The sequence below is a fragment of the Phocoena phocoena genome, chromosome 4 (assembly GCF_963924675.1).
Source record: "Phocoena phocoena chromosome 4, mPhoPho1.1, whole genome shotgun sequence".
In the NCBI taxonomy this organism is placed as follows: Eukaryota; Metazoa; Chordata; class Mammalia; order Artiodactyla; family Phocoenidae; genus Phocoena; species Phocoena phocoena.
The window spans coordinates 136,652,767-136,677,511 of record NC_089222.1 but is presented as its reverse complement, the minus strand read 5'-3'; positions in this window follow the sequence as shown (position 1 = coordinate 136,677,511).

The following is a 24,745-nucleotide window of genomic DNA, read 5'->3' as shown; positions in this document are numbered from 1 at the left end:
TTAACCAGCATGTTTGCTATTTATTTATAAATCAGTGTTCATCTTTCGGGACTTTGATGTTCTCTTGCCAAGAAATAACTAGTACTAATTTCAAATAAGGAATATCTTTTGTAGTTAATAAAAGTCTTCCCAGATTAGTAAGGTTAATAAGTGATACTGTTACTTGGGCATGTTAATAAGTTTAAAAAACAAAAAGAAAAAGAGGCCTAGCCAATTGAAAAGCTGGAACTGAAAATAGATTATAGCATTTTGCCCCAAGGCTTTGGCAGCAATTGAAACAAAGTGTTTTGAAACAGAGCAAATTGGCATGTCTTTGACTTCTAATGTTCAGTCTCTGCAAGCAGGACACCTGGTTCAACGACACAAAACAGCCATTCAGAATTATAGTCTGGGCTTTTGTTATGCAAAAGGTAAATGAGGGCAGCAGGAACTCTTCCAGGAAAAGCTGTTTTTACTTTTTCCCTAGGGAGAGCTCTCATCAAAAAAAGAAAGAAAAAAAAAAAAAAGAAGAAGAAAGAAAAGCAAAAACTGCTGTTGACAGGAAATCAGGAGTCTTGAAGATGAGTGGGTTCTGAAATTATCTTATAGAAGAATATTTCATACAATGCTATAAAGTGTTTCCACTGTCAATGAATTAAATGGAAGCCGCAGCCTTCCCTGTTTGAGAACACAAAGTTACCGTAGTTTCCGGCTGGCTCGCCTTCTCCAACGCTCAATCTCCAGGGACTTGCTTTGGTCTGAGTTGCATTCATGTTCTAATAGAAGCAATTTGACCAACACTCGGGTTGACCCGTTGGAAGAGAACCTTGGCTCCGTGTGACGACAAGCCCATGAATGTGCACATACTCATATGCAGATATGTAGTTTGCACCATGCAATGCAGACAGTGTTGGAAACTGCACTTGAATTTAGTGTTGAGGTCGCTTGTCCTGCTGTCCAGCCCATTATTGTAAAAGCCGAGAGTCCAGAATAAAAGTAAAATGAAATGAAGGTCGTTTCACCAAAGCAAGTGCATCTGAGAAGGCTGTTATTTGCCTCCATGACTTTTAACCCTCTGGATCCATTGACCTCCCTTTATTATGTTGGGTGCGTTCTGGGCACTTGTGGAGCCAGACAGCTTCAAAATCTAATGGAAGAGTTTTCATTGGATGAGTATCAAGAGAGTGAGGGGATTGAGTGTATTGTGTGTCCACTGCGTGCAGGGCCTTATTTTGGGGATGGGATACACGGCAGTGAATGAGACGAAGCCCACGTTGTCATAGAGGTCACCTTCTAGCAAGGAAGACACATGAAAAGAGGCCAGTGGTGTCAGGGAACTGTTGACCAAAACCACCCTCCTTGGCCAGGCATGATGATAACTGCTGGCCTAAGTTGTCTCACAACAGGAGGTCCCGATAAAAAACTCGGTGCTGCCACCGAAAACTAACGAGGAGCATTCAGGAGGTGGTGAAAGGAGGGGGGACACGCCAGCCCATAGTATGTGGCGTAAAACTAACCCGGAAGAATTTGGGAGGGACTAAAAGGAGGAGAGAGGAGACGACCAACATTTCAGAATCCTTTGGGCTGGAGTCCATCTTGGCTGAGAGATGCGCATGTCACCAGGAAGGACCCTGAGTCAGACCAACTATGGGCCAAGCAACGTGACTGGCCTGAGACAACCAGAATACTAACCCCATCACCATAAACCCTGAGACCCCGAGCCTCGTGGCAGAGCAGTTCTCCTGGGTTCCCTCACCCTGCTGCTCTCCTCCCAAGCACCCCTCTTCCCAATAAAGTCTCTTGCTTTGTCAGCACGTGTGTCTCCTCGGACAATTCATTTCTGAGTGTTAGACAAGAGCCCACTCTTGGGCCCTGGAAGGGGTCCCGCTTTCTGCAACAGCAGTACCCTAATTGTCCATGAACAGAAGTGCTAGGAAGAAAGAGGGGAGAGGGGGGCATTTTTAGTCCACGGAATTAGAGAAAGCCTTAGGAAAGGGCAAGCCCTGCGAACAGTTCGGGGACACAGCAGAAGGAGCAGTAAATGTAAGTGTTCTAAGGGGGCCATGATGTGTCTGGAAAAATCATGACTGTGAAGGAGAAGAGTGACCCAAGAGGAATACCAGAGAGGTGGGCAGGGTAGGCAGGGCCAGAACATGGGGGCCTGTAGGGCCTCTCAGCCTCAGCACCCTTGACCTTTGGGGCTGGAGAGTTGTTTGTCATGGCAGAGGGAGGGAGGTCAGAGTCCTACGCATAGTAGGATGTTTAACACACCATTGGGCTTTACCCACCAGATGCCGTTAGCACCTCCATAAGTTGTAGCTACCCCAAAGTTTTCAGACACTGCCAAATGTCCTCTCATGGGGAGGGGTGTGTGTGTGTGTGTGTGTGTGTGTGTGTGTGTGTGTGTGTGTGTGCAAAATCACTCCTGTAGGTTATGGCAAGAATAGGTCTTGGCAATGACTCTCGGTTTTATTCTAAATGCAGTAGAAATCTGCTGGAGGATTTTCAGCAGGAGAGTAATGCAATATAATTTTCATTCCAAAGGGAACTCTGGCTGGTGGGCAGTGAAGGTGACTGCAGGCTGGGGGTGGCTCAGAAAGTGGTGAGAACAGGAGCAGAAGGTTGGGTTTTTACAGGACATCTAGGTTAGGAAGGGAGAACGTACCCGATCCTCATGCATGTCCCCAGGTATCCGACCATGTCATGAAATGACCTTTCTCTACTGTCCAGCACCAACCCCAAAATTGCTGAGGCAGCAGCGGTAGTGACCAAAAAAGCAGCTCCTGATGGGAAAGGCATCTGGAAAAGAGAGTTTCTTAGGTGGTTGAGAGCTCAGTGGTACGAGGCTAAGGCTGAAGGTTGGTCCAGGCACAGCCAAGTCGATCCGTACACATGGTACCTTGGGCGCATGTCCCCTCTCTGGATTGACTATGCCACATCCTCAAGCAGCACCAACAGTCAGTACTACTAGAAAACAGCCCAGTGACAAACTTTCCTACTGGAGGGTCACTCTCCTTACTCTGCGAGTCCATTGCGGAGAACTCACAGATGCCATCTTCTCAGAGGTCTGTAAGCCTCCAAAGTCAGAGACATGTCTTCTCATCCATGACCTTCTCTCAAGCAGTGCAGCATTCCTTTTAAGTCTCTTCTCTGAGAAACTGATTCACTCCATAACTCTGAAATGCCGGATCTTTTCAGTTCCATTCCATGTTACCATTTCCCACCACAGTTCCTGTTACACCCTGAATTGTGTCCAACCCAAATTTATCTCCTGAAGCCTTTACCTACAGTGTGACTGTATTAAGAGCTAAGGCATTTACAGAGGCAATTAAGGTTAAATGAAGTCATAAGGATGAGGGCCTCTTCCAATAGGACTGATGTCTTTATAAGAAGAGGAAGGGGCACCAAGAGTGTCCACACACACAGAAAAGGGCATGTGAGGCCACAATCAGAAGGTGGCTATCTGTGTGCCAAGGAGAGAGGCCTCAGGTGCCAGACCTGATGGCACCTTGATCTTGGACTTCAGCCTCCAGAATGATGAGAAGATAAACTGCTGTTGTTTCAGAGCCCCCCCCCCCCCACCCAGTCTGTGGTACTCTGTTATGAACTTTAGCAGACTAATACAGCCCCCTAGATGTCATCCTTAGGTAGATAATGTCACTCTACCTCCAGGATATTCATCTGCAACCTCAGCCTTGGTAGCTACTTTTGAAATCCTTAGTGAAATGCTCTCCTCCCACCCACAGCCCTGAGTTTGCCTCATATGGTGCTTTTTGATTCTCCAAAGGATCCTCTAACCCCTCTCTTTTGCTTTGCTTCCCTGACTCATCTTTCTCGGCTTCACTCTTTAACCTTAGTGCTCCCCGGGGTCTTGTCCTCAAAGCTCTTCACATCTCAAGTCTAGACACTCTCCTAGGAAGGCTCGTTTGTTCCCAGAGCTTTAACTATCACTTCCATGTGTATGACTCATACATTCATTTTCCCAGACTCAATAGCTCTCATGAGCTCCAGAGCTTTACTTTCTGCCCCTAACTTGACCTTTCCTCAATTGAGCATGTCGCCACCAAACCTCTCACCTAAGCAAGATATTTGAAAGGCACCTTTGACTCTTTCCTCTTTTGCTTCAAATTCAGATGGCTCACAGACTCTTTTTGATGTCATTGTCTTCCTTCAATGTGTCATCTCCTGAATCAGCTTTCTAATACTTGCATCTCATCATGCTATTCCCCTACTTAAAAGTTATTAACACTATATAAAATAGACAATAATAACTACCTCCTACTGTATAGCATAGGGAACTCTATTCAAATACTCTGTAATGACCTGTATGGGAATAAAATCTAAAAAAGAGTGGATATATGTATCTGTATAACAGACTCACTTTGCTGTACAGCAGAAAGTAACAAAACATTGTAAACCAACTATACTCCATTAAAAAAAATAATTAAAAAAGAAGTTATTAACAGCTTCCAATTACCTATTGAGAAATCCTAAGTCCAGTCTCCATAGCATGAAACCTCTCCAGTACGCCTTCTCCCCTTTTCCCACCCAGATAACTTTTGTTCCAGGCCCACTGACACCAATTTTGCTCCCTAAAACACATGTCCCTTTACCTTTCTGGCTTCCTCTGACTGTAACGGCTCCACCAGCAACCCCATTCTTTGGTAGTCAGGTCTTCTCCTTTGTCCCTTCTCTACTTTGCAAACCATACTCATTCTTACAGACCAAGTTTATATGTGCCTTCACCCACAAAGCCATCTTCTCCTGTGCCAGAGTCCCCTGCTCCATGTTATGTGTCCCCAGAGCATTTTGCATGCCTGTCTCTCCTGATCGATTAAGATTCTTTACCATTGCAACCATGTTGCGTCCATCCTTGAAGCGCTAAATAACCCGGTATTATTCCTGACATCCAGTATGGGCTGTGAAAAGTACTAGTTGAATCAAGAACAATGAAGAAATATCTTCTGTGATTACCTGTGATGGAAAGCTCTTCCTCGTTCTGCCGTTCCTAAAACTGAGGTTATAGTAAGGCTCATGATTGGAATGCAAAAACAGAGGGTATAACTCTTTCGATAGAACTAGATTCAAAGGAACAATTGGGGGAGTAGAAATAAGAAGGTATACATTTTCATAGAAATCATGTGCCTCAGGTCTAAAATAACTTGGGAAATAGCTGAGAGGAAAACCAAGAAATAAATTAATGTTATCAGCGTCATGGAAGATTGTTATAGATTGCCCAGCCAGACAGAAAATACAGATGTCTCCCCACACCAAAATAAACTATGAAGGTGATCAGGGGTGCTAGACATCCAGTATTGTACCAAGACTTTACTCTGTCAAATGCAATTATTATATATTGAAATGTAGTCATTAAAATATTTTTTAAATAATTGTAAATAGTGATTTTATGCTTCTTTGTTAACTCATTAAAAAGCAAGGTCTATTGCTGAGATGAATGACTTCAGTTTCAGGGTAGTGATGAGCATACACAATATTTTGGTACACTTGTAACAACTGTAATGTGATTTGAAAATATCTGTAATTTCTATTGGTGAGAAAGTCGTAAGTATTTCTAATATTACTGCCGTGAGTTGTCTATATTCATGATTGAAGAAAACACTGCATTTGAGTTAGAGGTTAGTAAAGTAAAGATGTATTCTAGCCCAGGTCACAAAAATGCTCATCATAGAAGAACTCCTGAGATGCAGAGAGACGTTTTCTTTGACTTCTTCCTGGATAAACAACCCTTGAGAAGCTACATTTAGAAGGACATCATAAATAGCCAGTGGGCTCTTTGAGTCTCAGGATAACCAATACTGGATTCCTAGAGGGATTGCAGACATTAATGTCACCATCAAGCACCTGAAAGACACAGGAATGGTGATTCCCATAGCATTCCCATTCAACTCGCTTACTTGGCCTGTGCCAAAGGCAGATGGAGCTTGGACAGTGACGATGGATTATTGTAAGCTTCGCCAGATGGTGACTCCAATGCAGCTGCAATGCCAGCTGTGGTTTCATTGCTTGAGCAAACTAACACATAACCTGGTACCTGGTGTGCAGCTATTGATCTGGCAAATGCTTTTTTCTTGAAATATATTAGAAAAGACCAGCAGAAACAGTTTGCTTTTAGCTGGTAAGGCCAGCAATACACTTCTACTCTCTCATCTTGGGGGGTATATCAACTCTCCAGCCCTGTGTCATCACAGAGCTGGAGAGTGATGACAACCCTGTGATCTGCAGGGATCTGGATTGCTTTTCTCTTCCATAAGATATTTATTATACTGGTCATTGTGTTGATGACGTTATGCTGATTGGACCTAGTAAGCAAGAAGTAGCAACTACTCTAGACTTACTGGTAAGACATTTGCTTGTCAGTGACCCCGCCTACAACCAAAAGGAGGCACAGTGCCTAGCGGACTTCTTTAGATTTTGGAGACACCCTATTTCTGACATGGGTGTGCTGCTCCAGCCTGTTACTGAGTGACCTGAAAATGTGCTGCTTTTGAGTGGAGGGCCCAGAACACAAGAAGGCTCTGCAGCAGGACCAGGGTCCCATGCCACTTGGACCCTATGAGTCAGCAGATGTAAAGGGGCCTGACGGGATGGCAGAGAGGGATGCTGTGTGGAGCCTTCAGCAGGCCCTTGCGGGTGAATCACAGTGCAGGCCCTTAGGATTTTGGAGCAAAATCCTGCCATCCTGTGCAGGTAACTGCTCTCCATTTGAGAAACAGCTCTTGGCCTATTACTGTGCCTTAGCAGAGACTGAATGCTTAACCATGGGCCACCAAGTTACCACGTGACCATAAACCATTAGGTTGGGGGTGTACAGCAGCACTCTGTCGTCAAATGGAAGGAAGTGATACATATGTGATCGGTCCCAAGCAGGCCCTGAAGGCATAAGTAAGTTACACAAAGAAATGGCTCAAATGCGCGTGGTCCCCACTCCTGCTACACTGCCTTCTCTCTCCTTGCCCATACCTATGGCTCAGCAGGAATTCCCTGCAATCAGTTGACAGAGGAAGAAAAGACTTGGGCCTGGCTTACAGATAGTTCTGCATGATATGCAGGCACCACTAGCAAGTGGACAGCTGCAATGCTGCAGCCCTTGGGGACAGCCCTGAAGGACAAGGGTGAAGGGCAGTCCTTTCAATGGGTAGAGCTCTGAGCCATGCCCTTGGTTGCACTTTGCTTGGAAGGGAAATGGTCAGGTGTGTGATTATATACTGCCTCATGTGCTGTGCTCAATTGTTTAGCAGGAAAGTCAAGGACTTGGAAAGAACAGTATTGGAAAATTGATGACAAGGGAATTTGGGGAAAAGGTATGTGGATAGACCCCTCAGAATGGGCAAAAAGTGAACGCATTTGTGTCTCATGTGAATGCTCACCAAAAGGATATCTTAGCAGAGAGGCAGTTTGGTAGTCAAGAGAATAGGATGACCTTTTCCGTGGGTACCAGCCAGCCTCTTTCCCAGTCATTCCCATCATCACCCAATGGGCTCATGAAGAGCGTGGCCATGGTGGCAGGGTTAGAGGTAATTCACGGGCTCAGCAACATGGACTTCCACTCACCAAGGCCAACATGGCTCTGGCCACTCCGAGTGCCCAATCTGCCAGTGCACAGGCCAGCACAGAGCCCCCCAACATGACACCATTACCAGGGATGATCACCAGCCCCCTGGTGGCACATTGATGACATTAGATCCTGCCTTCAGAGGGCTAGCATTTCCTTCTTACTGGATAGACACACTGAATATGGACTTGCCTACCCTACACATAATACTTCTGCCAAAACTACCATCCATGGACATATAGAATGCCTTGTCCACTGCCATGGTATTCCACACAGCATTGCTTCTGACCCAGGCTCTCACCCAACAGCAATTGAAGTACAGTAATGGGCCCATGCTCATGGAAGTCACTGGAATTCTAACTGTATTTCCCACCATCCTAAAACAACTGTCTTGATAGAATGGTGGACTGGCCTTGTGAAGACTCAGTTATAGTGCCAACTAGGTATCAATACCTTGTAAGGCTGAGGCATAGTTCTCCAGAAGGCTGTGTATACTCTGAATCAGCATTCACTATATGGTGCAGCTTCTCCCAGAGCCAAGACTCCCAGGTCCAGGAATCAAGGGTGGAAAGGGGAGTGGCTCCACCCACTATTACCCTTAGTGACCCACGAGCAACACTTCTGCTTCCTGTTCCCATGACCTTAAGCTCCGTTGGCCCAAAGGTCTCAGTTCCAAAGGGCACAGCGCTTCCACCAGGAGTCACCACAATGATTCCATTGAATTGGGAGTTAAGACAGCCGCTGGGCTCACAGCCACTCAGCCCCTTTGGGTTCCTCGTGCTTCTGAATGAACAGGGAAAGAAGGGGGTTACTGTGCTGGCTGGGGTGACTGATTCTGACCTCCAAAGGGAAAACGGACTTCACCTGGGCCTCCAGCTTGCTGACTATACATCTCAGGACTTGTCAACCTCCATAATTGCATGAGCTAATTCCTTATACCAAATCTTTTATAATAAATCTTTCTATAATATATAGATACATATTTACTATTGATTCTGTTTCTCTGGAGAATCCTAAATAATCTCAAAATAGTTATTAAAAGAGTTTTTCAAAAAAAATTATAAGTAGAAACAGTTATGCTTCTTCACTAACTCATTAAAGAACAAGACCTATCGCCAAGCTGAACGACTATGATTTCAAGGTGGTGATGAACATATACAATACTGTGATACATTTGCAACAACTGTAACATGGTTTAAAAATATCTGTGATTTCTATTGATGAGAAACTCATATGTCCTTCTAATACTACTGCCATTTATTCTCTATATTTGTGATTGAAGAAAATGCTACGTTTGAGTTAGAGGCTAGAAAAAATAAAGATGTATTTTTGCTGTAACCAGTCTCATAAGGATCCTCACTATGGATCCCTCAGGGTCCATAAAGCTCAAGAAAAGAACCTCTGAGATAAAGAAAGACAACCATCCCTTTACACCTTCCTGGATGAACTACCCTTTGAGAAATTACCTTTAAAGAGACGTAGTAAATACCCAATGGGCTCTTTGATTCTCAGGATAACCAAACATCTGAAAAAATATCGTGCTCTGTAGACAAGGAAACGGAAGTAGACTTTGGTTAAAAAAGAGAGAGAGAGGGGCTTCCCTGGTGGCGCAGTGGTTGAGAGTCCGCCTGCCGATGCAGGGGACACGGGTTCGTGACCCGGTCCAGGAAGATCCCACACGCTGCGGAGCGGCTGGGCCCGTGAGCCATGGCCGCTGAGCCTGCGCGTCCGGAGCCTGTGCTCCGCAACGGGAGAGGCCACAACAGTGAGAGGCCCGCGTACCACAAAAAAAAAAAAAAAGAGAGAGAAGTCTCCTTTTCCATGATTGATTGGTCTTTGGGACAAAAACTAGATCCCTACCACAAACTATTTTAGCCCCTCTGGGTCCCTAGTGTAGTACTTCCATGTAACAGACACTCAATATTGTTTACTGAATTAATGATCATCAATGGATAGATTGACAAACTTACAAAAGTGTCAAAGTTGCAAAGAGAGCAGTGGCCTCACACAGCTTGTTTTCTTATGTGCTCTTCTCCAGTGTCCTCTTTCCTCTCCTCTCGTGCCATCTGTGAGACAGGCAGAGGCACTGTCTTTCCTTAGAGCAGCTGGCTCTGGCGGCTGTCGGGCATCGTCAGCCAGAAGCCAGGTGGTCTTACGTTCCGTTCCTTCCACACCAAGGGCAAAGGGGGCAAGATGAATACGCCCAAACCGCTTGGTATTCACTGTTGATTTTTCCGTGGATGCACACAAGGCTACGTCCCATCAAGAACCCTGCCCTTGTTGGTTAATGGATTCTTTTCTAAATGCACTCAGGGAGAGCACAAGTGACCCCCTCATCAGATAAGATTCACCATTTCAAGCAACGCTATCTTGTGTTAATGAATTTACATATTAACTCTAATGTGTGTACCGAGGAGAAACAGAAAATACAAAAAGAAAAACGAATATATATCTATTCCTACAACCCAAATATACGTATTGCTAATATTTTAGCATATTTGCTTCAAGACTATATTAGCTTTATTAGCTTTTGCATAGTCTCCCCCCGACCCCGTGGGGATTTTTGTCAAGAAGAATGGGAAAGAGGGGCTGTATGTATACACTTGTGATGATTCTAGCATACACTATCTTGTTCCCATTCCCCCTTATTTACTATAATAGGTTTTTATTGTATACATATAAATAGTGTGTATATGCATACAATTTTTATGTATATAATAAAAATAAATTTATACCTAAAATAAAATTGATAAATAAAAGCATATATACGTATAACCCTAACCCTAATATAAATATGTTTTTATTTATCAATACTCTTTTAATAGTCACTTATTAACTCATCAATTAAACATAATAATGACATATTCACACTGTTTCACCTTTTCTCTCTCACAAGTAAGGCTCCCATGCACATCTCTTTCCATTCATTTTTTCCTGTGCTTACTTTGTCATTGGGATGGTTTCCTTGAAGTGCAAATCACGCATCAAAGAATGAAATTGCTTAAGGCTCTTAATATAAATGGCAACCAAACTACTTTCAATACGTTTTTTGTGGGTTTTTTGCGGTACGCAGGCCTCTCACTGTTGTGGCCTCTCCCACTGTTGAGCACAGGCTCTGGACACGCAGGATCAGTGGCCATGGCTCATGGGCCCAGGTGCTCGACGGCATGTGGGATCTTCTCAGACGGGGGCACGAGCCCGTGTCCCCTGCATTGGCAGGCCAACCACTGTGCCACCAGGGAAGTCCCCCATTATGTTTTTTTTAAACTTTATGTTTTAATATTTTGGTGGCTTCACTACCTAATTCAGGGGAAATTCTTGACATCTCAAACAACTTATTTTCTTTCATGCCCAACAAGTCTAGAACTTTCTCAATGCTAGCACATGAGGAGCAAGGTCATACAGCACAACTGGGTCGTCAAAAGCACAGGCTTGGAGTTAAAGGCATGCTTTCCATCCCCAGCTCTGCCCCCTTCCTGCTGGGCAATCTTGGGCCAGTTATTCAACCCCTCTGTGCCTAAATTTCCTTATTTTAAAAGTGGGTATAAACAGCAGTACTAACTTAATAAGTAATAATACTTACTACACATGGATGCCATGAGGATTAAATGAGTTGCTGCATGTTAAGTGGTTTGACATGTGGTATGACTCCAAAATTAGTTTTATTGTCAGTCACTGAGAGCACAGTTTACAATAACTGTGGTCTTGTAAATGCTAATATATTTGAGACAAAATTTGCACCCTATTATTTGCTTTCTACTTGCTCTACCTGTTTCTATATTCCTTTTCCTCTGTCCTCGCATTATTTTGGTTTTACAGAGTGATTACACTTTGGTTTTTTTTTTTTTTTTTTTACATCTTTATTGGAATATAATTGCTTTACAATGGTGTGTTCGTTTCTGCTTTATAACAAAGTGAATCAGTTATACATATATTCCCATATCTCCTCCCTCTTGCATCTCACTCCCACCTGCCATCTCCCTCCCACCCTTCCTATCCCACCCCTTTAAGTGGTCACAAAGCACGGAGCTGGTCTCCCTGTGCTATGCGGCTGCTTCCCACTAGCTATCTACCTTACGTTTGGTAGTGTATATATGTCCATGCCACTCTCTCACTTTGTCACAGCTTACCCTTCCCCTTCCCCATATCCTTAAGTCCATTCTCTAGTAGGTCTGTGTCTTTATTCCTGTCTTACCCCTAGGTTCTTCATGACATTTATTTTTTCTTAAATTCCGTATATATGTGTTAGCATATGGTTTTTGTCTTTCTCTTTCTGACTTACTTCACTCTGTATGACAGACTCTAGGTCCATCCACCTCATTACAAATCTGGTTTTCCCCTCTGAGCGTCGGGAGTTACTGCTTTTTCACAGCTGACCTAGAGATCCCTGCAGACCTGCTTGACTCACAAATCGAATCCTTTTCACCTCATTCAGACAATGCAGGGACTGCTTTCCCCGCCCTTTCAACTCATTTGCTATTGTTGTCATTTAATTGCATACATATTTCATATTCTATTCAAATATTATTATTACAGATTTGTACAGTCAACACTCATTTCAATTTACAGACATAAACGTCTTTTCTTGTTCTTCATCCTTCCTGCATCCCCAGGTCCCCATCTGGGATCATTTTCCTTCCTCCTGAAGAATGACTTTTATATTTTCCTGCCCTGTAATATTGCTCTAGTAAGTGCAAGCTCACCAGTGACAAATCCTCTCCGTTGTTTGCTTTTCTGAAAATGTCTTTATTTTGGCTTTATTCTTGAAGACGTTTTTTCACCTAATATAGAAGTCTAGGTTGGAAATTAACTTTCAGCATTTTGAAAATTTTCTTCTGTTACATTTTGGCTTCTATTATTTATTTTATTTTACTCTATATTTTATTTTACATGTTATTTCATTATTTATTTTATTATTTTATTTTATATTTTATTGTATTTATGTTGTTATTTAATTTTTATTTGATTTATAAATTTTATAATTTAGTTTTATTATTTTAATTTATTTTATTCTATATTTTATTTTACTTTATATTTTAAATTTTATGTTTTTTATTATTTTATTTTGCTTATTATATTTTTATTTTATATTTTCAAAATTTATTTTATTTTACTTTTAAAATGTATTATTTTATTTCATTATTTTAATTTATATTCTTTTTCACACGACAGCTGTCAATCCACTGTTTTTCCTTTGAAATCAATATGTCTTTCTTCCTCTGGTCACTTTTAAGATTTCTCATTGTGTTTGATTTTTCAGCCAATTTTCTCTGATGTGATTTTCTCTGAATTTATTCTGCTTCTTGAATCTCCTCTAGTTTGGAAATTTGTCAGTCACTGCCTCTACGTCCACACCATTCTCTTTCTTTTATTCTTCTGAAAGGAACTTATTACATGTATGATAAATCTTCTTATTGTATTCCTTTTGTCTCTTACCCTTTCTTCATATTTCTTATATGACTTTTCTGGATATTTACTTTTAATCTATCTTTCAATTCACTGATTCTCTTTTATGCTTTAATAGGCTTAATTCCTTCTACTCTTTCTAATTTTAGTTAGTACACTTTTCAATTCTAAAATTTCCCTTTGATTATCCTGACAGTTCCCATTTATTCATCAAACTTCTTCATCTTTTCTTGTATCTCTTTGATGATTGATTTACACTTTGTTATGTTAAATTCTATTGTTGGTAACTCTAATCTGAAGCCCTTAGGGATCTGTTTTTATCTGTTATTCCCTCCTATGTCTTGATATTTTTGATGAGCTACCTGGTGTATGTCACAAATTATATAATTTATTTAAGACTGTAACTTCCTAGAGAAATGATTTACTTTTGTTTGTGGCCAGAAGCACCAGCATGCTATTGATCAGCATCAATTTCAAGGACTGAGATGATCCTAAGACAGGCTTCCATTCCCACAGGGCTGCACTATATCCCACTCACCCTCGCTCTTATGATATAGGACTTATGTGTCTCAACCCAAAGCATGAGAGGTTTTCCAAGCCCTGCCCCCCTTGAACTCCTGTTTTTCTCCCACTCACCATGTGAGGTTGGCAAAAGCTCAGTACGTATTTTCAAGTTCTTAGCTCCTGTTTCCAGAATCCCATTCACCTTTAGAGTAAAAATGACCCCAAATGGGACCACCTCTATGTATTTCTGTCTCCTCCTGGATCTTGACCTTGTAATTCTTCATTGCACTGACAACTCTCCAAAGACTTCAATTACTTCAATTAGATGGTGTGTATGTGTGTGTGTGTGTGTGTGTGTGTGTGTGTGTGTGTGTGTGAGTTTTATCTAACTTTCTCCTTGTCTTCAGCAAAGAGTTGGTCCAAATCATCTGGATCACCTAGTCTACTATTTCAGGAAGTAGAAGTCTGAAGTCTATTTTTTCAGAAGTATGGCTTTCTAAATTATTATGAAAAGAGATCCAGGAAAAAAATGTTTAATCTCAGTATTCCCAAACCTACTTTACTACAGATGCCTTTGTTTTTGTGAAGCAGCCCATAGAACAAATGGTCCACAGCATCTCAACTTACAAAAGGCTTAGATTTCAAAAGGCTGTCCCTAAGAACTTTGCCTTGTAAGTTCAAAGTGTTGTTCAACAAAGAGCCATTGTATTCACGTTTATGCAAAGTTAAGTTACAAAAGAAGAACTCTGATGGTTTTGCTGTGACGCATCCCACTCCATGTAACAACTGCCATTCCTTCACCACTTTCTTTTGTTATAATTATTTCTACTTTTATTTTCATTGTAATCATACACACAGAGAAGATAGGATTGGTCAAGAAGGCACTCTGTGACAGGTATGTAATGCCATTTTTAGACATGTTTTATTTTGAAATGAGTATAAGATTCTCAGGAAGTTAGAAAAATAATACATGGAGTCTAAGTGTACCCTCCTCCAGCTCTCCCCAATGATGACATCTCATACAACCAAAGTAAAATATCAAGACCCAGAAGTTGACGTTGGTACAATACTATTAAAAGGCCTGCAAACCTTAATCAGTTTTTACCACTTTTTAGCATTCATTCGTGTGTGTGTGTGTGTATGTGTGCGTGTAACTCTATGCAACATTATCTAGTGTATAGACTCATGTAACTACCAACACAACCAAGATACAGAACTGTTTTATCACCACAAAGAAACTCTTTTATGCTATGCTTTTACAGGTATACCCACCATCCTTGTCCCCTGGCAACCACCAATCTATTCTCGACCTCTATAACTTTCTCCTTTCAAGAATGTTACATAAATGGAATCAAAGAGCATGTAACTTTTTGAGGTTTACTTTTTTCACTAAGCACAATGTCCTTGAGGGGTCTACCCAGTAATAACATTTTTCCTAGACCCAGCATCTTTTCTATCAGATCCTTAAAAGATATATGTTTTTCTATTTTCTTTCCCTTTTTTTTTTACAGATAAGACAAGAAACTGACTAAAAATCATGAGTAAATTCATGACAGATCTCTTGACCCTCTAGTTCAGAGTTACAGACAATAGACCTTGTTTCTCCGAAGACCAATCTTTCTTGCTTCCTGACTAGTTTGGAACAACAGGTCAGCTGAAGGTCATGGTTGATAAACACAATCTACTGAGTATTTAATCAGAAGTTTGTTATAGGGAAATCAAATTTTTCTTGACATTGCCTGCAGCAACAACTGCATTACCCCACTAAGTATGAACTACAGAGTGGGCTATTTGGAAATCATTCATATACTCACTATTGCAAGCATGTCTAAATAGAATTTCTAATGTCCAAATAGAATTTCTAAACTCTTAAAGAGTTGATAACTTCGAAAACAAGAACTGAATGCTTTGACTGGGTCTACAAGTGACATTTCCTAGTTTTCTTCTTCAGCTTCTCTCATCTTTGGGGGTTTGCCTAAAAGTCACCAAGTTAGGTCACCAATGAACCTAACAAGTATTCAACAGCTTTCTGCAGTGGTGGAGAATGTTTCTAGAGGGGACAAGAATATTTCATGAAGTCCAAGAGCAGACATTAACAATCTGAGGTTTGTACCATCCCATAAGAACTTTTGAAGAATCGTTTTTTAAAAAGTACTGGATACAAAGGGACCTAATATACCTCTGCAACCATGTTTTCTCAAGTAACCTCCCAGGGCCATCCAGTGTTGATCAAGGAAGATTTTCACACCAGTCCTTACCTGCTTCAGACTTTCCTAGTGTGAGGCCCAGAAGAACATCCAAGGACCAGGAAGTCCACCTGAGTGCTGGTCAGTCTGTACTAAGTGTAGAGACACTTGGAATGGGTAGAATTTAGGGACAAGAATGGAAGGCATCGTTTCACAGTATCTTACATGACTGACTTTCTCTTGACCAAACATCCCACTGGAGTTATGCTCCAGTGGGAAAGGATGAAATTCTCTTCTTGGCACAGCAAATGTAGCAAAATAATTTAAACCTAAGGAACCACAGCCAGGTTTTTAAAAACACTTCCTTCCAAAACCACCTTCATAGTCATCTTCAGAAATGGGCTGGATACTGATTCTGGGGCCATGCTTTAATTAGTGGTCTCCCCTATAGATGCAAGGGTTGATCGTCTATTTGGGAAAATTAACTCATGTAATTTATTCACATCTGTAATAACAGGTGAGCTGCTCTCCCTTTAGGACTTCTTAATCATTGAGTCCTTTTCCACTGATGTTTTATCATCATAACAGCATTTTTTAAATGTTGGCTCACAGGCGATTTGCCTTATAAGGCATTTTTATGTTTTAAACATGGTTTTTACATGTTTTACATGTTTTTACGTGTTTTAAACATGGTTTTAAACATGGTAAACATTAGAGTGGCTTAGAGCAGATTTGGAAATTGGAAGGTGCTTATCTAAACAGAGGAAGACTTTGAAGACCTTGCCATTCTTCCATTAGTGCTGAATGATAGGTTTTTCCATCAAATGAGGGAGACCTGTAAACTTCCAAAGGAAGAAGACTCAGCCACTAAGAAAGGAAGGTGCTTCTTAACCCTACAACTCTGTAGTTTGGAGAACTGAAACAATTTAAGATGTGGAAATTTTAAGTTGCAGAGAATAGACTGAAACGCTGGATATTTAAGATAATGTGCCCTTGGCAAAAGGCAATATCTTTTTTTCTAGGAAAAGAGCTTAAACAAGCCTTATTAAAAAAAAAATAAAAACACGGGGTATATTGAGCACCAAATACCTCTTAAACAAGTAACATTTGGGTGAGTTAACTGTAAAGCTACCCACTGTGTATTAATTTTTCCTCTAAATAAGAAACTCATGGGTACAAAAAAATAAGGTGGAAAATTCACAGTTTTTTTCCTCATACTACAGGGTAGAGGCCACCCACCCAGTTTGGGGGTCCTGCACCTTTCATATTTAAAGTAGATCAAAGAGCATGAAAACCAAAAGTTGACAAACTCAGGATATTTTTATAACCCAAGGGGGAAAAAATCATTTTGCAATTTCCATTATACACAGAAAAGTGACTAATTATATTGGGAGGGAGAAACTTATAATATCAAGGAAACCATATTATTCCTCCTCATTTTATACTTGGTATAAAGGCCAAAATGCTTTATGGCAATGCATGGGAAGGAAGTCGCATGGGAAATGAACATTTTCAATAATCTATTACTGAAGTTTAGAATTATAGATCTTTACTGTCTTTTCAAAGGTAGAAAAATTTCTAAGGGTAAATTAATATTATTGTTATTTACACCAAATGACCATCCATGGATTTCAGAAAGACCACGAGATAAAACATAAAGTGTGGCCTTAAAAGACTATCAACAATGAGTCTATTTTGCAAAAGCCCCACCCATCCAACAATGCAACCATTTTATCAACGTTTCCCTTGGAATATGCTTTCAAAAGATGGGGCTGTCCTGACTTGTAGAAATAATAAACAATCTTGAGAGATTAAAATAAATGACTGCAGGCTTCTTTTAAATTTCGGCAAACCCTTTGTGAGAATAAAAGAATCACTATCCTTAAATAACTGGAGAATTACATCATTGATCAACTATGTCCCCAGTGGATAAGAGCTCAAGGTGAGACATAGTGTGTGTGAAAGAAATTGCTCTTTGGTAAAACCACTCAGCAATTAACAACTCCAGACAAAGGACCTTCTCTCTCCATCCTTTGCACCACCCACCATCCACCCTTCCTCACCCAATGGAGAAAAAGACCAGAAGTTTGGTTGTGGGAATGTGACACAGTTCTGGTTATATTTTTTCCTCTCTCTAAGGTTAATCATGAAAATATTATGACTTGTGGGTTGGAAGTGGTTTCGGAGAAAGTGTTTTTAAGCATAACAAATGTTGAACATTTTGAGAAAAACTTACTGTATTGAACTGAAATTTCATTCAGGTGACAGTTTTCTTCCTGTCCTTCTATAATAAGTGTTGGTTCATCTTGGAGACTCTTCTGACGTTGGTTCTGTGGTAAGTTTCCTGCAAACCACTGCAGAGTGACCATTAAGACGGGAAAGAAAGCAAACTATTAAAGATATCTTCTGTTCAGTGAACAATGATCTTCATAGGGGTCAGAGTTGAGGTTAAGAGTCTAGACAGCTTTTCTCTGAAGAGTGAAATGTGGAACGTGTGACACAACCAATCAATAGGATTCTTTAAGATTGGCTTTGAGCAAAAACATATTTAAATTTGTGCTTCTGGGCTAATTTACTACATATGTCAGTTTGGGGATTGTGATGACTATTTGCAAGTCAAAATGCTTTTACCCTTCTGTTAACTAGCCTGGAAATGTTAATGATGATGTTGATGTTGATGATGATGATGATGATGATGGTGATGATAGTAATAGTGGCTGAAAGTGAGGACTGACTCTGCACCAGCCCCCTCACCGAGCATTGTACGTGCAAATTCCCAGTTAAACTAGTCAACAGTTACCTGAGATAAATACCATTATTCCCACAAAGAAACAGGTTATAAAATCTTATAGGGACTTCCCTGGTGGTACAGTGGTTAAGAATCCGCCTCCCAATGCAGGGGACACAGGTTCGAGCCCTGGTCCGAGAAGATCCCACACGCCATGGAGCAGCTAAGCCAGTGCGCCACAACTACCGAGTCTTCACTCGAGAGCCCATGAGCCACAACTATGGAAGCCTACATGCCACAACTACTGAAGCCCACTTGCCTAGAGCCTGTGCTCCACAACAAGAGAAGCCACCACAATGAGAAGCCCGCGCACCGCAATGAAGAGTAGCCCCTGCTCGCCACAACCAGAGAAAGCCCGTGCGCAGCAATGAAAACCCAATGCAGCCAAAAATAAATAAATTAAATTAATATATTTATATCAAAAAAATCTTATAGCATGTGCTCATGGTCACTCAACCAGAAAGGAATAGAGCAGAGAAGGAAGTCTAGATGTCTCTGAGTCTTTACTCATTCTGTGATGGTCTTTCTCATCAGCAGTACTTTACAACTGTTATATGAAGGCTTTTTACCAAAACTTTTCATCTGAAAAGCAAGAAACATTCAGACTCTACCTGCTTTCCCAAACCAAATTGTCTCTTTTCACTTACTTAATTAGTTACTACTCTGGACTGAATTGTGTCCTCCCCAAAAATTATATGTTGAAGCCCTAACCCCCATTGTGACTATAATTTGGGGATGGCACCTATAAGGAGGTAATTAAATCTGTGAGGTCATAAGGGTGGGGTCCTTGTCCTATAGGGTTAGTGTTCTTACAAGAGACACCAGAGTGTACTCTCTCCTCTCTCTGTCTCTCTGTCTCTGTCTCACTCTTTTCCTCTCTCTTCCATGTGAGGACATAGTGAGAAGTAGCTCTGCAAGCCAAGAAGAGAGTCTCCAGGAACTAGATCTGCTGGCACCTTGACCTTGAACTTTCCAGCCTCCAGAACTTTGAGAAATAAATTTCTATTGTTTCAGCCACCCAGCCTGTGGTCTTTTGTTATGGCAGCCTAAGCAGACTAATCAACTGTCTATAAAAAAAAAGAAAGGAAGGAAGAAAGATAAGAAAAGAATGAAAATGAAGCAAAAGAAAGAAAACAAGTCACTCATAAACACATAAATTGTTGGAACTGTTAAAAAATTAACCCTTGAGGGCTTCCCTGGTGGCACAGTGGTTGAGAGTCCACCTGCCGATGCAGGGGACACGGGTTCGTGCCCCAGTCCAGGAAGATCCCACATGCCACAGAGTGGCTGGGCCCGTGAGCCATGGCCGCTGAGCCTGCACGTCCAGAGCCTGTGCTCCGCAACGGGAGAGGCCCCAACAATGAGAGGCCCACGTACTGAAAAAATAAAAATAAAGTAAAAAGTAAAAATTAACCCTTGAAATCCATTGTCCACTGCAGCCAGTTAGCAGCAGAACAAAGACCGTGACTGAAGTCAGATTTCATTGATTTTGCTATTCAAAAGATTTGGTTGCGAAAGGACTAGAGGGTTCTTCTTTGTAATTTTTTGGACATAGCTAAAGTTTGACAGATTAAGGTGGTAACACAGTAGAATGAGTTCAAAGTTTTCAATAAGCATTCTATTCAATGCTCTATTCCTAAACCATGATAATTCCATAGCAATGTTTAAGGGAGTGCCATTTGGATTAGCGTGTAGTTTTCCAAAGCATCCAGAGAAAATACACACAGTGCATTTCGTTGTCCATATTCGGAAATGCAATTTGTGTTTTCATCTTTCTGGGTTAAAAGTGTATTTCAAACAGGAAGGCTTTGGAGCTGCACATCAGCCACGGACTGTTGTATTTCCAGCAACCCCGTCTGGGATCTAAAGCTGCAGCCTACCAGGCACCCTGCCAGTGGTGGAGAGGATTGTAAATCTGGAGAGGGAAATTGTGCAAACCTTTTTCTACTTAATTAAAATAAATTGGGGGAAATAGATAAGGAGAAATTCACTGCTTAATAGGATCGCTAAATATCATCCTTCACACCAAATGACTTGTCAAACTGCAATAGGAATATTCATGTGAAAACTTGTCAGGAATCCTGGCCAGTGAATCAAACCGTACACTCTCATCAGACTTTCTCATCAAAAGCAACGAAGGATATTTTGGAACCCAGGTGTAATTTCCAGACACAGAAGGAAGTTAAGGGGTTTTCAGAGGCAGAACTGTCAGTGATTTCAGGACTGGCTCTGCTTTCTCCTGAAATGGAGAACAGAGCACAAAGAGTACAAAGTTAGGAAGGAAATTTCAAAAGTTGTAACATAAATGCATCCAGTATTCAGGCGAGGATTTAGGGGTGTGGCCAGGGATTCTGTTGGAAAGATGGCAGCCAGGTCTTTGCAGGGCACAGCCTCTAGATTCTTTTGCTTTTTTCAGACTCCACCAACTTCTGCAGCTGCTACCAGACAGATGAGAAATTGGCAGGGATGCTTGCTCTAGAGGAAGTCAGGACTTGAGATGTGTTAAAGGCTGCAGAATGAGCCTTCCATTTCATGCATGCCAAAATGTACAATTCTGATATTTCTAAGAAGAGTATGTTTTATTTCTACCTACCTTCCAAGCTATGGTTCATACCTTGGGACACGTGGCAACTTCTCCTTGCCCAGCGCCATCACTAACCAAACCCAGCAAATTTTAGGCTTGACCTAAATCAAAGCCTTTTCTGGGAAACTTCCTCCTAAAGGCCCTCTAGACTGACTGTTTCACTTGTTAGTAGGACTCTTCTCTCAGTAAACTAATACTATCAACAGAAGATTCTTTGAAACGCATCACTATTTAGTCTTATCAAAGCAATGTAAAAATTATTAATATTGAAACTTTCAAAGTGAATGTTTTCAAACAAAATGCACTCACTTTGAAAATTGTTTATAAGCTGCAGTCTTCTTATTTGGGGGACAAAATAAATAAATCATTCTAGATTCTAATCTAATACCCACTGAATCCATACAGGGGGTTTGCTGCTATTTCCGTAAAACAAGGAGTAAATTTCTGTTTATTCATTTAGCACGTCTAGTCTAAGATCTTGTGGTTGTACAGGGAGATATTGTCTGTGATCCCCTCCCTGTTCTTGAATTTCTAGGCCTCAGCTCTTGTTCTGTAGCAAATATCTGTGATCGACATTCTATGGAAACACTTCTTTACAATTAAGTGCCATTGCCTTGGTACTAGAAATAGATGTCGTTGAACCATGGGATTATTTTTAATAGAAATGTCTTTATTGCTTTTTATATTATGAATATGATGGATAGGTACTCCAAAGAAATATGGAAGAAACTTTAAAATACCTTATTCTCAGTACCTAAAGAGAAATATTGTTAATATGTCGGACCGGGGAGGCATTACAAATTTCCCAGCCAATGTTATTTCAAATCTGTGCCACAAAGATGAAAAGCCATGTCCCAAATCACACAGCTAGTTAGTGGCAAGACTGGATGATTAATCATTCTACTTTGCTCAGAGTCGTCCCAGATTTAACATGGAAATTCTTGCATCCTGGAAAACACCTCAACCCCTGGAAGAATGAGACCCTAGGCAAAACCAGGATCGAACCTCAAACCTAGGTTTTTGTTGTCAACGCATACACACTCTCTCATGCATGTGAAAAAATGAGCACCTGTGATGCATAGTTTGGTAACTTTATTCACTTTATATACATGAAACATATTTCTATGTCAATAAATGTAATTCTGCAATATAATTTTTACCAGTTGCCCATTATTCCTTTGTGTGGATCTATCAAGATTTACCTCACCAATTCTCTATTGATGGATGTTTGGATTATTGCCAAATATTTGATATCATAAGAAACTCTATGATGGAAAAGATCCTTACACATACATCTTAATACACTTCTCTTTTAGGAAAATTTGTTTAAAATAGAATTACCTGGTCAAAGAGCATGCACATATTTTACGGCTTTTGACAAATGGCTCTGCAGAAAGGTTATGTCAGTTTACCTTATCACCAGTCGTCACATCCTTACCAATAACCGATATTATCAATCTTTTAATCATTCATAATTTGATAAGTGGATATCGATAATTCACAAATATTTTAATTTATATGACTTTAATGATTAAGGAGGTCAAAGACACTTTTATGTTTTTATTGGTCACTTAAATTTCCTTTTGTGTAATTTTCTGTTCACAGGTTTTTATCCTTGTTCTATTGGATTATTCATCTTCTTATTTATTTCAAAACATGCTGCACATAACACTTTATCATCTATGTTGCAAGTATTTTTGCAACTTAAAACGTGCCTTTTAACAACCTTCGTGTTATTGGTGGTGGAGATGGAGGCCATACAGAAAATTTTGATTTCTGAATAGTCAAATGGTTTATGAAATCCCAAATGTTCAATTATTGATGTTTTTCTTGAACTAATGTAATTAAAACCTTTTGTGTACATTTAAAAGACAACTTTTACATTCAGACATATGGGCATCTGATAATGCAGGGAAGAGGGGGAGAGGTGGAGTCAGAAGGCTGGGACTCAGAATCCAGCCCTGCATTGTCCCTAATCAGTGAGCGGCTTTGGACATGGTTTTTACGTGGGTGAGATTAGCCTCATCCAGCCCTTTCATTTCATCTGCGTGACAACAGAACTTGCTCTAGCTGGATGGACTTCAACCTTGACTGCCCTTGTAATCACCTGGGGAGAGGTTAACAGGCCTGACACTCAGGACACATCCCAAATCATGTAAATCATAATCTCTAGGGTGGGACCCAGGCATCCCCATTTTTCTAAGCTCCCCGGTGATTCCAATGTGCAACCAAGCTTGAGACCACAGATCCGGAAGGATGTTGTGTTTCTTCAAACTTGCCTAATGATTTCTATGATGGCTTACCAGGCCTCTGGATTGGGGATTTGGATAGAGTTAAGTCTGCCTTGGGTCCTGAGAATCAGTGTCATTAGCAAGATTTTTCACAATTCTTCTTTTTAATACCATTCAGTTTTTTGTTTTTCTGTGTTTTTTTCGGTACGCGGCCCTCTCACTGTTGTGGCCTCTCCCATTGCGGAGCACAGGCTCCGGGCACACAGGCCCAGCGGCCATGGCTCACGGACCCAGCCGCTCCGCGGCATGTGGGATCTTCCCGGACCGGGGCACGAACCCGCGTCCCCTGCATCCGCAGGTGGACTCTCAACCACTGCGCCATCAGGGAAGCCCTATCCTGCTTTTTAGGTTCCCAGATTCCTTCTACCCAATAATATCTTTTCAGTGTCGCATGGACCGTGCATTTACCTGGTTGGGAGCGGGAGGAGAGAGTGTGGAGATGACCAAGCGCTATTCTCAACCACCTTTGCCCGTTTTACCCTCCCAAACCAGCCTGTACTTTGCTCTTACAATGCTAATCAGAACTTGTGCTACAATACTTCTCTGCATGATCATTTGCTTAATGCCCGTCTAGCCCTCTGGACTGCGAGCTGCGTGAGGACAGGAACAGGTCCAGTGCATGTTTCCTACGCCCCAGAGCCTGGGATGCTGTCTGCCCCAGGGATTTTTTAAATAAATAAATGCATGAGTGTGTGAATTAATGATCCCCGTCAAAATGCAAGGCTAACTGTTGAGTGAAGCCAATAAAGTCACTTTTACAAGCAAAGAGGATAGTTTGTACTTGAGATCTGCCCCCTTCACTCTGGGAACTTCAGGTTTTCCTGGGCACACTGTCCTTTTACCCCATCTCTATCTACCTCTACCTTGCAAAATGTGTGTGACACCGGCTTTAATAATTGTCACTGGGGTATATGGGAAGTAAGGATTGGGAGCTGGAGTACTCAGTGTTTTCAGTTGTTATGACTAAATTATAAGTTGTAGCTAAAGTATCCCCATTTTAGTTGAGGGTTTTAAATAATGAAATAATGTACATTATCTCATTCACAATCACTAAAATCATGGGAAATAGGTATTATTAGTCCTATTTTGATCAAGAAATCGAGGCTCAGAGAGGTTAAGTAATTAACACCAGGTCACACAGCTAAGACTTGACTCAAGTCATCAGGTTCCTAAGTCCCTGTTCTTTCTGTGATATCACACTGCCTTCCTGCCCCATGAACTTAGGAGAACTTTTTTCTAGACTGTCTCTCTTGGTCATAAATAAGGAGACTTCTCGAATGACAAGGTGGTTTGTTGTTTGCAGGGGTGTGATGGTCAAAACATTTAACAGCTCACAGGCACAAACCAACCAGTAGACACAAATGCTGCTTGTAAAACCACCAGTTCTCTCTCTAAGTGTCCCAGATAAAAATACAGGACCTTAAGGTAACTTTG